Source organism: Quercus robur, chromosome 10 (assembly GCF_932294415.1).
Source record: "Quercus robur chromosome 10, dhQueRobu3.1, whole genome shotgun sequence".
In the NCBI taxonomy this organism is placed as follows: Eukaryota; Viridiplantae; Streptophyta; class Magnoliopsida; order Fagales; family Fagaceae; genus Quercus; species Quercus robur.
The window spans coordinates 20,675,948-20,687,882 of NC_065543.1; the positions used below are offsets into that span (position 1 = coordinate 20,675,948).

Consider the following 11,935-nt stretch of genomic DNA (forward strand, 5'->3'; position numbering starts at 1 on the left):
GAGCTTAAAATGTTGACTGGATCTTTGGTTGAATTGCATGCTTGATTGCATTCATATCTGTGTTTTTCCCTTCTTGAAAAATGATTTTTAAGCTATCTCGACACCTCCTCGATATCTCCTCGACACCTGGCTGTCTATCGAGTTCTTAAGATGTTTTTTATCACAATCTCAACACCTTCTCGACAGCTATGTGGATCGATCGAGAAAGTTTCTGGATCTTCGATAGCTTCTCGACACCTCCTTAATCGATCGAGATCCTCTTGCACGCATTTCTTTTTCTTTTTCTTTTTCATTCTTTTTCCTTTGTGTCCATAGCATCTTGTTTTTCTTTTTCTTGTAGGTCTATGGTTCCTTGTTCTCCTCGTTCCCTCTTTTTTAGTTTTCTATCTGTCTCAAGTCAAGTCTTTTAGTTTTTTATGCCCTTTGACAATCGTGTCAAAAAGGGGGAGAAATTTGAGAATTGAATGTCTTTCCTTAAGGGGAGTATTAGACTTAGGGGGAGAACTTCATGTTAAAAGGGAAGAAAGTTTTTGATGTAACTAACTTAGGGGGAGAGTTAGTTTGATACACATAGATATTGATATATTTTTTTTGTGTTGTGTATCTTTTGGTTTTGTAACCATTTACATACATCATGTGTTGTTTCTTTATTTGATTATGATGCATGTGTTTCACTCTTTATCTCACATGTGTTGTTTCTTTTCTCTCTTTATACACATGTTTCTTGTTTATTTAACTTGTCATTATTTTCCACATGGTACCTTGATGTGTTTTATTTAGTGCCTTTCAGGAAAGACAAGTTAAAGCCAAGTCAAGATTCTGAACCTTCTTCTTGCAGCAACTTCCAAGGTTTAGATCTTTTAGACTAGGCTTATTTATTCTGTAATCTTGAGTAGAATGTATTCTAGGACATTCAATGTACTCTTGTGGTTTTGTCACGGATTGCCAAATGGGGAGATTGTTAGGAACATATTTTTATGTAATTGGCATATCCTTTGACAAAATGCACTTTACTTGTTTTTGGGTAAATCTAAATAGGTTCAAGATGATCATTACAAGTGGTTAAATTGAAAACATGAAGATTACTCAAGAATTGCTCAAGAAAAGTGCAATCTACAGGTCTCGATGCCTCCTCGACAGAAGCTCGATTTGTCGAGATTCATTAAAGCTCGACAGATGTCTCGATCTATCGAGCTTACGAGATTTAGATTATAGCCAGCAATGTTTTTATTCTAAAAGGCTATTTGTTTATGGGTTTTGTATAATCCTTATAGGACTAGGACAACCCAAGGTTTGTGGGTTTGTATAATCCTTATTGAACTAGGAAAGCCCAAGATTTGTGTAAACCTATTTGGAATAGGAGAGCCCATTAAGCTCTTATTTAAAGGAGGTGGAAAAAGAAAAACCTAACTTTGGAGAGCTTCATAAGGTTTTCTTTTTGAAACCCTAACCTCCTATTACAGAAGAGAGAGTTCTTGCTGCGTTTTTTGTACGCCTTTGGTTTTTGTAACCAAGCAAAGTCTCTTGCACCAACATTGAAGATCTTATTGGTGTTTCTATGTAAAGCTGCTGCAAATCAACTACAACAATCAAGGGGTTGCTATGGTGTTAGTCACGTGCATGGATTCGTACAAAGGAGTAAGCCACGTACTAGGATCCGTGCATCAAACTGGTTGGTCATGTACTTGGGAGCCGTGCATCAAAAGGAGAAATTGTCACTACAGAACAAATCCAATTGGGTATTGGGGTAAGAGTTCAGCTGTAGGTTGGTATAAAGTACTGAGATTCCTTTACTTGTAACTCCTTGTTGTGATAATAGTGGAGTTTTGGGAGTGGTGACTTGAAAATCATCCAGTGAGGTTTTTGCTGTTAGGTTTTCCCTATTCATAAATAAATCACCGTGTTATTTATTTTCCGCTACATAATTAGTTTATTGGTGATTTGTTTGTGCTATCACGCATTTGCATGTTAATTAACTTAATTAATTCACTTGGCTAAATTAATTGGTTAATTTATTACAAGGGGTCAATTCGTTTTTGGCCTATCAATTTTCACCCTTTCTGTCTGGAACAAATTTAGATTTTGGTCTAAATATTTTATCTGATGTTTCAGGTAGACTTGCTTCTTTCTTTCTACTCAGAGATGGGGTTTACTTTGGTAATTCTTGTTGGTCATGATGATGGAGGCCTACTTGCTTTAAGGCTGCACAAAGGGTTCAAACATCAATGAATTCTTACAACGTGAGTTTCCATCTTCCTTTTCTATGCCGATTAAATCTTTACACACCTAAGGAAAAGGGGAAATAACGAATATTTTAATTTCACCTTTCAGGCAGAAAAAGGATCATATCACTAGCTTAGAAATATGCAATTAAACCAATAATCTTCTTCGATTTAAAAAAGAATGCAAGGCTGGAGCTATGGTCTCAATTCTCAAATTATGGCCATATTTCCATGAAACTAGGCTATAAAATGAACTAAGCAGCTTGTGAGTAGCTCAAGTTTCACTTTTTATGATGTTAATTAGGGATCATTTATTAATTTACTGAACCAAGCTCAATCTTAATTGGTTAACAAAATAAGCTTGTTCAAAGCTGTTCTTGGCTTCATATGTTTATGAACACTAAGGATAATACTTTCAGTGGTCACTATATGTTACTAATTTTTTTTTTTTTTTGGGTAAAAAAATGGGTCTATATAAAGACGGATGAGAGAGGGGATAGATTTCATCAGCAAAAGAGTTTATGCGGATCAATGGCACAACCAAGTCCTTTGTAGCAAATCATTTATCCGAGTCTCTAGCAGGAGCCATGACTATTAGAGCTTTTGAGGAGGAAGACCGATTCTTTGCAAAGAATCTTGAACTAATTGACAGAAATGCTAGTCATTTATTCCATAGTTTTGCAGCAAATGAGTGATTGATCCAAAGATTAGAAACACTTAGTGCAGTTGTTCTTGCCTCTTTAGCACTCTGCATGGTTTTGCTTCCTCCAGGAATTTTTAGCTCTGGTGAGTTTTACATTGAAGAGTTATTTTTTCTATCTTTAACGATTTACAGTTCTTGTATAGATGCTTCAATTTACTGGAGATGGTTTTTTAAACACGCTTGTGGAGTTATATTGAGCTGTAAAATATGCGTATTAGATTCTTTATGACAATTTCTCCTTTTATTGCAGGATTTATTGGAATGACACTTTCTTATGGTCTTTCATTAAACACTTCACTTGTCTTCTCAATTCAAAATCAGTGCACTTTAGCAAATTACATCATTTCTGTCGAAAGGCTAAATCAATACATGCATATACCTAGTGAGGCCCCTGAATTAATAGAAGGGAATCTTTATGCTTTTTATTGCTTTAGATTTTTCCCACTTAGAGGTGTTTGTGCTGCTTTAGCAGGTTTCTCATGGTGCTATTCAGTTTACTGCGTATGAGGAACTTCGTAAGGGTATTATTGACTTCAAGTCTAAATACAGAAAAAAGGATTCTGAAAGTGATGATAAACTCTTGGTAAGTCACTACAATCAACGCTCTTTGGAATTTGGGTCCGCATAATTGTATAAATGTGCACATACTAGAAGTATCAATACACACTTTTGCATTGACAAATGGGTCACTTACTCCCTTTTAGCAAATCTTGAAATTTCCTGTCCTGTCATGTTCTTGAAAATTCAAGTCCTAGTTTAATGGAAAGATGTCACTAACAGAAATCTGTATGTTGAATCTGTGGTTCTATTAGTGGACCGGATAGGGTGTGTCGGGTATGGGTTTTTTTAAAAAAATCGAAGCGGGTTCAGGTTGAGTTCGGGTTTTTGCAAAAATCCGGCCCGAACCTAGACTCGGACCCGACCCGTTTATATATATAAGTGAAAAATACTAAAATATCCCTATATATATAAGTTAAAAAAAAAACCCTAATCCCATACCCATTTCACACAATCAGTTCACTCAGCTGCTCCCTACTCTCTTTCTCCTCTCCCACTCTTCACTCGGTCACTCCCTCTCACTTACCCCCAACCTCCGATCTGTCACCGCCGGCCTAAACATTTGTCATCGCCAGCTTGATTAACCTGAAGCCCTTCACCGCTGGCCATCACTTGCACCTCCAGCCGCCTTGCTTTCTCCATGTTTTTCCACCGAACCACCTCGTTTTCTCTCTCTTTTTTTTTTTTTGGGTTCATTTCGTCTTTTTTTTTTTTTTTTCCTAGGTTCATTTTGTCTCTATTATGTGAGTTGTTTGTGTTTGTGTTAGGATTTGTGTTTATGTTTGTGATTTTGAAAGGGAAAATCATAAATCTAAAATTTTTGTGTTTGTGTTTGTTTTTGTGATTTTGAAAGGGAAAATCTTAAATCTTTGGTCATTGTTCATCCATGATTTTCTGATGGGTCTTTTTATTTTTCAATTTTTCAATTTCATTCTTTGATTTTCTCTGTCAATCCTCATATCTTTTATTATTTTTCAACAAATTTTCAACAATTTCATTCTGGCCAAACTTTTTTTTTTTTAATTATTGGGCCACAGTATAGGCTTTAGGAAAATTTTTTTTTTTGGGGGATTGGGCCACGGTTTAGGCCCAAATTGGGGCATGGCTGGCGGGGCCCGTGGGTGCCCGATGGGCTGGGTTTGGAGTGAAGAAAAAAATCCGTTTAATAAACGGGCCGGGACCGGGTTTCTGGGACAGACCCGCGGGTCGGGTTCGGGTATGGAAAAACCTGGCCTGAACCCGACCTGTTGCCATTCCTAATTGTATAGTGGATTTTAGTTTGTGTATGCTAGTATTTGCTATACCAATGGTCATTTGGCCTTGATGTGGGTGGATATAATCTAACAAAATCTATCAGGGTGAGATGCAGGATAACTTGGATATATCTTCTTGCCCATGTCACACATCTGTCTGAATGGATCTCCTGTCCATAACTGAGATTCCATCCTTTTTTTTTTTTAAAAGAAAAATAAGTATATAGGAGTATTAAAAGGTAGGATTTTGGTGCTATGGCTAGTGCCCTCTAAGTGTATAGGAGTATTACAAGTATGTTCTCTTGGGAATTTATATCATACTTCATTGTTATTTATCTGTAATATTACTCCACTTAAAAGAAATAAGGCACAATAAGTTTTAATGTCCACTATAATTTATCTAAAGCATTTGGAACATGGGGCATTCTAAGTATTGTATATGAGGAGTATTTTAAGTTAAGAAAGACACATTGGAGTTAAGTGTAGGCTTTTGCACTTCTTTTAAAACTCTGTAAGTTATGCATAGTTCCAGAAGTATAATTGATTGCTTTGTGATATTATTAACTGGCATTTGTTTGTATCTCTGATATGAATGTTTGATGGTATATTAATTCTTACAGTCTACATAATTTTTTTCCCAGAATTCAAAGGATTATGCTGTTCTGGGTGCATCCTCAAAAATTGCTGCAGTTCTTCTGACATATCCATTCCAAGTAGGCATTTGTCTTGCATGGTGTTAGACCATGAATTGTTGATTTCATTTGTTAGTTGATCATTGCTTCTTATATGGTTAGGTGACTTGATTTTCCAGGTTGTAAGAGCTCAATTGCAGGTTTGACAATGTGACCCTTTAATTCCTTTTTGTCTCTGTATATGTTGTGTAATTATCAAACATATTGAAGGAAGATGATTGATCCATTCATCATAACTATTAAAGTTTCCCCTTGAAATATTGCATAGCCTTTAGTTTCATTTGTATTTTTTATTAATGGATGGAATTTGGTCATATCTGTTTCCCTCAGCAGCAAAGACCTAGTAGTGATGGAATTCCAAGATACATGGATAGCTAGCATGTTGTGAAGGAAACTGCACGGTAAGTATATAGTTCAGATTTAATTTTCATAGCCAAAGAAGGAAATCTCTAACTAGAGTGCAAATACATTGCTCTTTTGAAAATTGTACTTGATTGGTCATGCTTAATAGCTTGGCGATTGAGGTTATATAATCTTGGTGAATAAATTACTGTTCTTTGCTTTGGTCTATAGTGGATCCATGTTGTTGGAATTCCAATCACTATATTTTTTTTTGATAGGTAATAAAAAACTTTATTGATAATAAAAGTACAATGAATTTACGATAGTAAACTCACTGCACTAAAAAGAATACAAACCAATCAAAAAGAAAGACTAACAGAATTAAGGAATTCCAGTCACCATATAGATGGGTGATATTTTTCCTTCCTTGAAACCACCATGCCCCCCCCCCCCCCTCCCCTCTTCTCCCCCCTTTTTAGGACTGTTAACATGAATTTTAGTAGTCCATATCCTTTACAAGAAAACTCGACAATGCCAAAGAGAAACCCTCCACTGAGCATTTGTTGCTCCAATGAAGATCAGATGAGCTGATTTTTCTATAAGCAAAATACTAAATCTATGCATTTTCTCACAAATGCTATAAGAGAATAAAGAGCTATTGATCTCAAGTTGTCAAGGTGAGAGATTTTGGCTCACCCCAATGAGTAACAAACTTAGACAAGGTTTTTAGACGTTCTTACTTTCACTATAAACCTGATACATTTCCTCATCTATAAGGCTAATCTATTCTGTTGGGGCTTGAAGGTTAGCGGGTGTTCAAGGTTTTTACAAGGGCATTACACCAAACCTCCTAAAGAATGTTCCTGTTAGAAGGGAACCGGCCTACAACAAATTGGCCATCTGTGGGTAAAGTTGAGATACATGATTTGCAGGTAAATATATTTTTTTGATTTAATGTTAAAATTAAAGAAGGTTCTTATGTTGAGATTCTAAGAATACCAATGTTAAAACAGATCAGATATAGGCCTGATGCACCACTTGTTCTTCGGGGGATCAATTGCACATTTGAGGGAGGGCACAAAATAGGTATTGTTGGCAGAACTGGCAGTGGGAAGATTATAGTAGATGGAATTGACAAATGTCATTGTGAGTTAGCAAATAATAAAATGTTGTTGTGAGTTAGTTGTACTTGTATTACTTGCATGTAGTTCCCCAAATAAAAGTGTCTTACTGTAAATATTTTTGTACTGCCTTTCATGATCTCAAATTTTGAACAAACCTTAAGTTATTGAACAAATCAACATGAGGTTCAATTAAGATTCAATGTTTTACATTTATTTTCATTTTGGTTGATTCATTAAACTAGTTTGTCTTACATTCTTGGGATCCGAATGGTTGCCCACTTTCTAATACTGTGAATTGTTAGGGGACTAAAACAAGATTTCAATGGACCTAATTAACCACTAACATTAACTGTAAAGTGTTAATATTAACGGATAGAAACAATTAAATTCATTAAGAACCAATTCCAATACGAAATTCTATATGAATTTAACCATTTCACCATCAAATTCATGTATAATCATTTCAAAATTCGTAAACACATTATTATTATGTATTGTTATTTAATATGATACTATGAACCTTAAAAAATCATTTTATTATAAATAGTAAATGAACTGTTATAACACTATTTCAAAAAAAAAGAAAAAAAAATGAGTCCTTTAAAAAATCTTCCTACTGACATATTGGTTGAAATCTTTTCGAAAGTAGGCAAAGATTCGGCAACACTCCTATGAAACATTAAGTTAAGGTATAAAAAACTATTTTTTCAATTTGTATCTACTTCTTTATTTCCCTCTATATAAATTATTCAGTCTATTAATTTAATTTTTTCCTTTTTCTTAATTAGTTGCAAATGCTTCAACAAGTTAACAGAAACCAAGTTAGTCCTCCAACAAATTCAACTGACTCCATATTTCAATCACCCAGCTCTACTACATGACAAAGAAAAAACCCTAATTTTTTCATGTTATGAAGCAGAAAATCCCCATGAGCTATTGATAGTGGGAAGCTGGACATACTTTTTGAATGAAGAATTTGTTGAAGGAAAACAATTAATTGAATAAACTCTTCCATGTGGCAATTTTATTGTAGCTTATATTTATGGAATCATGCTACTTTGTGAGTCAAATCCTGGAGGGATTGATAACCTTTTGGAAATTTTAAATGATGAACATGGGAAGCATTGGCTTCGAAATTGCCGAACAATGCTTCGACAACTTATTGCGGGAACCGCCCTGTATCAAATTCCAAACTTTCAAGCATGCCACAAAATTGGAATGGGACATTGGAACTGAGATGAACCTTATCCTTACAGTTATGAAGAATTTGTGGTTATGTGCAAAAGATGCTCAATCGACCTTGAAATGTTTAAGTTGGTGAACAGGCTTCTTTAATTCTCTTTTATTTATTTATTTTTTTCTGTCATTGTAGCATCACTTAAATAATAAGATGCAATATTCTGTTCTTTTTATTAATTGTTTGTTAAGCTTTGCAAAAGTTTTACAATTATGATTTCCTTAATGGTTTGCTAAAAGGAATGATTATCAAGAGGGCCTTGGTAGATACAGGTGCTTCCGTAAACCTCATTCCGTTGAGCACCTTGCAAGCAGCAGGAATTTCAGAAAGAAAGATCCAAGGATGCCCGATAGAAGTAACGGGGTTTGACGGAAGAGGTGAGTACACTGCAGGCCACATTCAGTTGTGGTTGAAAGTAGGTCCTATAGCCTCCTTAGCTCGTTTCCATGTGGTCAGAACGGAAGTATCCTATCATGTGCTCTTGGGAAGGCCCTAGTTACACAAACACCAACTGTTCCCATCCACCTACCACAAATGTGTGAAAGGAAGATTGAATGGCAGGATGATACGTATAGCTGCAAACCCCTCGCCATTCGAGCAAGCAGAAGCTCACTTAGTGGAAACCATGTTTTACGACCAATGGGCTCCATTTGGGGAAAACTCGGTTTCAAAGCCGTGAGGTACTTTCGTGCCTAGGTGGGAAGATGTCCAAGGTGACCCAGAATCCGATCTAAGGGAGCTACTGGTGCTAAAGAAGAAAAGAAAAGAAGCACCTGCCGTAGAGCCAGACGACACACCCTAGTGCATCAGGGTCCGAGGCCTTGATGGCAGGATTGTGTATAAGTTATGAAGGCACGTGGGGCCCACGAGTGAGATGCAAGCGGGCCCCACCCAAAAAGGGCAACACGGGAGTTTGGCGTGTTGCGTCGCTCAAGAAAGTTTGGGAAAGGAAGAAGAGAAGGATGGGGAAGTTGCGGCAGAAAAGGACACACAAGTTGTGGCAGAGGAAGAATTGGAAGAAGTTGACCTAGGATTTGATTCACAAGAACCAAGACCTATCTCAATTAGTGCAAGCCTGACAGAAAAGGAGAAGTCAGAACTGATACTGCTGTTGAAAGAATTCAAAGACATTTTCACTTGGGATTACAGTGAAATGCCAGGACTGGATCCCGAGCTAGTTGCGCATACATTAAATGTAGACCCAGGGGCCAAGCCGGTGGCCCAGCCTGTCAGGATATTTCACACAAAAATAGAAGGGTAAATAGTCAAAGAGGTGCAGAAATTGCTGGCCGCAAGATTCATCAAGCCTATTTAGCATCCTTGCTGGCTATCCAACATAGTACCAGTGTAGAAGAAGAACGGCCAGATAAGATGCTGTGTAGATTTTAGAAATCTTAACAAAGGCTGTCCAAAGGATGAATTCCCATTGCCAAAGATTGATTTACTAATAGATTCCGTAGCACGAAGTGCCATGTTTTCGTTCATGGATGGTTTCAGCGAATATAATCAGATCAGGATGGCACCAAAGGATGTAGAGAAAACTACTTTCAGAACACCCATGGGCAATTTCTACTACACTGTGATGCCCTTCGGGTTAAAAAATGCAGGCGCAACTTATCAACGAGCAATGATGGTCATATTTCACGATATGATGCACCAGGAGCTAGAAGACTATGTGGATAGCATAGTGGTTAAATCAAGGAGGAGAGAAGAACACTTTTGCGTGTTAAAAAGGGTATTCGAAAGATGAAGAGTTTTTAAGTTAAGAATGAATCCCCTCAAGTGCGCATTCGGAGTGTCCTCTGGGAAATTCCTGGGTTTCCTGGTTCACAGCAGGGGCATAGATGTGGACCCGGCCAAAGCCACGACCATAGCAACTATGAGACCTCCGGCCACAATAAAATAGTTGAAGAGCTTCTTAGGAAAAGTCTCATATATCCGGAGATTCATCCCTGGATTGGCATCAATCACCTCTGCCTTCACCAAGTTGCTCAAGAAAGGGCAAAGTTTTGAGTAGGGGGAAGTGTAGCAGACGGCCTTCAAAAGGCTACAACAGATAATGATGAACCTCCCCACGGTGCAGGCCCCTATCCATAAAAGACCACTGCTACTTAATTTGGCCACCAACTCGTATGCCATTGGTGCACTAATCGCCCAGGAAGATGGAGGTGGTGTCGATCAGCCAATATACTACATCAGCCGCGCCTTAAAAGATGCAGAAACTCATTACCCAAGGGCAAAGAAAGCATGCCTGGCCATTGTATACGCTTCGCAGAGGTTGCGTCACTATTTCTTGGCTTACGAAGTATGGCTGATGACTAAGTCCCATGCCATTAAAGCTTTGTTACAACAACCGATCCTCTCCAGCAGAATATCCCAATGGTTGCTACAATTATCGCAATACGACTTGAGAATGGGGACACCTAGGGCAATGAAAGTCAGGCTATAACAGATCTATAGGCACAGTTTCCAGGAGAGGAAGAATTCCCGCTGGATGATGAAGTTCCAGGGGAAGTAGCCATGACAGAAGAGGTCAGAGAACAGTGGGTAATGAAATTCGATGGGTCTTCTACTACCCATTCCGGAGGGGTAGGAGTAGTTTTATATCATGAAGAAGACAAGGCAGTGGCCCTGTCATTTAAACTGGAATTCCCTTTTTCAAACAACATGGCGGAGTACGAAGCCTACCTAACCGGGCTTGCCACGGCTCTCAAAATGGGAGTCAAACATTTGAGGGTATTGGGAGATTTGAACCTGGTTGTCTGCCAGGACAAGGGAAGCTTTTCCTTAAAGGAGCCTAGCCTAGCCCCATACAGAGTGATGGTCCGAGGATGGAAGAAAAATTTTCAACCTTCGAAATAGAGCATGCTCCGAGAAACGAAAACCGGTTTGCAGATGCGTTAGCCGCACTGGGGTCGTAAATAATCTTCAAAGGGGATAGCACCAGGATAGAAGTCAACAAGTGGGAAGAATCCATCATTGAGGTGTTGAAGGAAAAGTTCCGGGAGGAATAGGGCAAAGGGGATTGGCGGATCCCCATAAAGGAAGTCTTGATAAAGGGAGACGATGCAGCAGAATTAAAGATACTTAAAGAATACGCCTTGGTAAGAGAGGAGTTGTACCACAGGATGTCAGGTGGGGTCTTATCCAGATGCGTGGGGCAGGAAGAAGCCCAGAGAAAATTGAAAGAAATACATGACAAGACTTGCGGGTCCTGCGGAGAAGTCAGTGTTTACCGCAGACTTCAGAGGGTAGGCTTCTATTGGCCAAGTATGGGTAAAGATGCAGATCAAGTCCAAACCCAGTGTGGGACTTGCCAGCTTGCGGCAAACAGGGAGGAAAGTTACGGTGCATTCGTCAGCGAGGATTGGAGGAGCCCTTTCATGTAGTACCTAACAGAAGGCATCCTGCCACAAAAGCACAGTGAAAGATACAAGCTTAAGAGGTTGGCAACATGTTACTTCTTGCATAACATGGTCCTTTTCAAAAAAGGATATGATAGGGACCCTTTGAGGTGTTTGGGCCTTGAAGAAGCAAAAGAAATGATAAAAGAAGTACATTCAGGGGAATGTGGTGAACATCAGGGGAAGAAGAAGCTTTACAGATGCCTGCTGCAGATGGGCTACTACTGGCCAACCATGAAAAGAGATACAACAGAATTTGTAAAAAAGTGTCACAATTGTCAAGTACAAGCCAACTTGATTCAAACCCATCCGCAGGATTTACATAGCATGGTCACCCCATGGCCCTTCCACACTTGGGGGCTAGATTTAGTAGGGCCAGTTAACCCACCATCACGTGGAT

The 11,935-nt window shown here is 38.3% G+C and overlaps 1 long non-coding RNA gene across 2 annotated transcripts; it reads left to right on the forward strand.

The window, feature by feature from the left end:
• Nucleotides 1-4,578: 4,578 nt before the first annotated feature.
• LOC126703503 (uncharacterized) lies at nucleotides 4,579-7,115 on the forward strand. Of its 2 annotated transcripts, XR_007648108.1 has the most exons (4): nucleotides 4,579-5,568; nucleotides 5,759-5,829; nucleotides 6,575-6,702; nucleotides 6,784-7,115. It is a non-coding gene; the product is annotated as an uncharacterized LOC126703503 (long non-coding RNA). The 2 variants fall into 2 exon arrangements; XR_007648107.1 differs by having other exon boundaries at nucleotides 4,586-5,829.
• The last annotated feature ends 4,820 nt before the right edge of the window (nucleotides 7,116-11,935 follow it).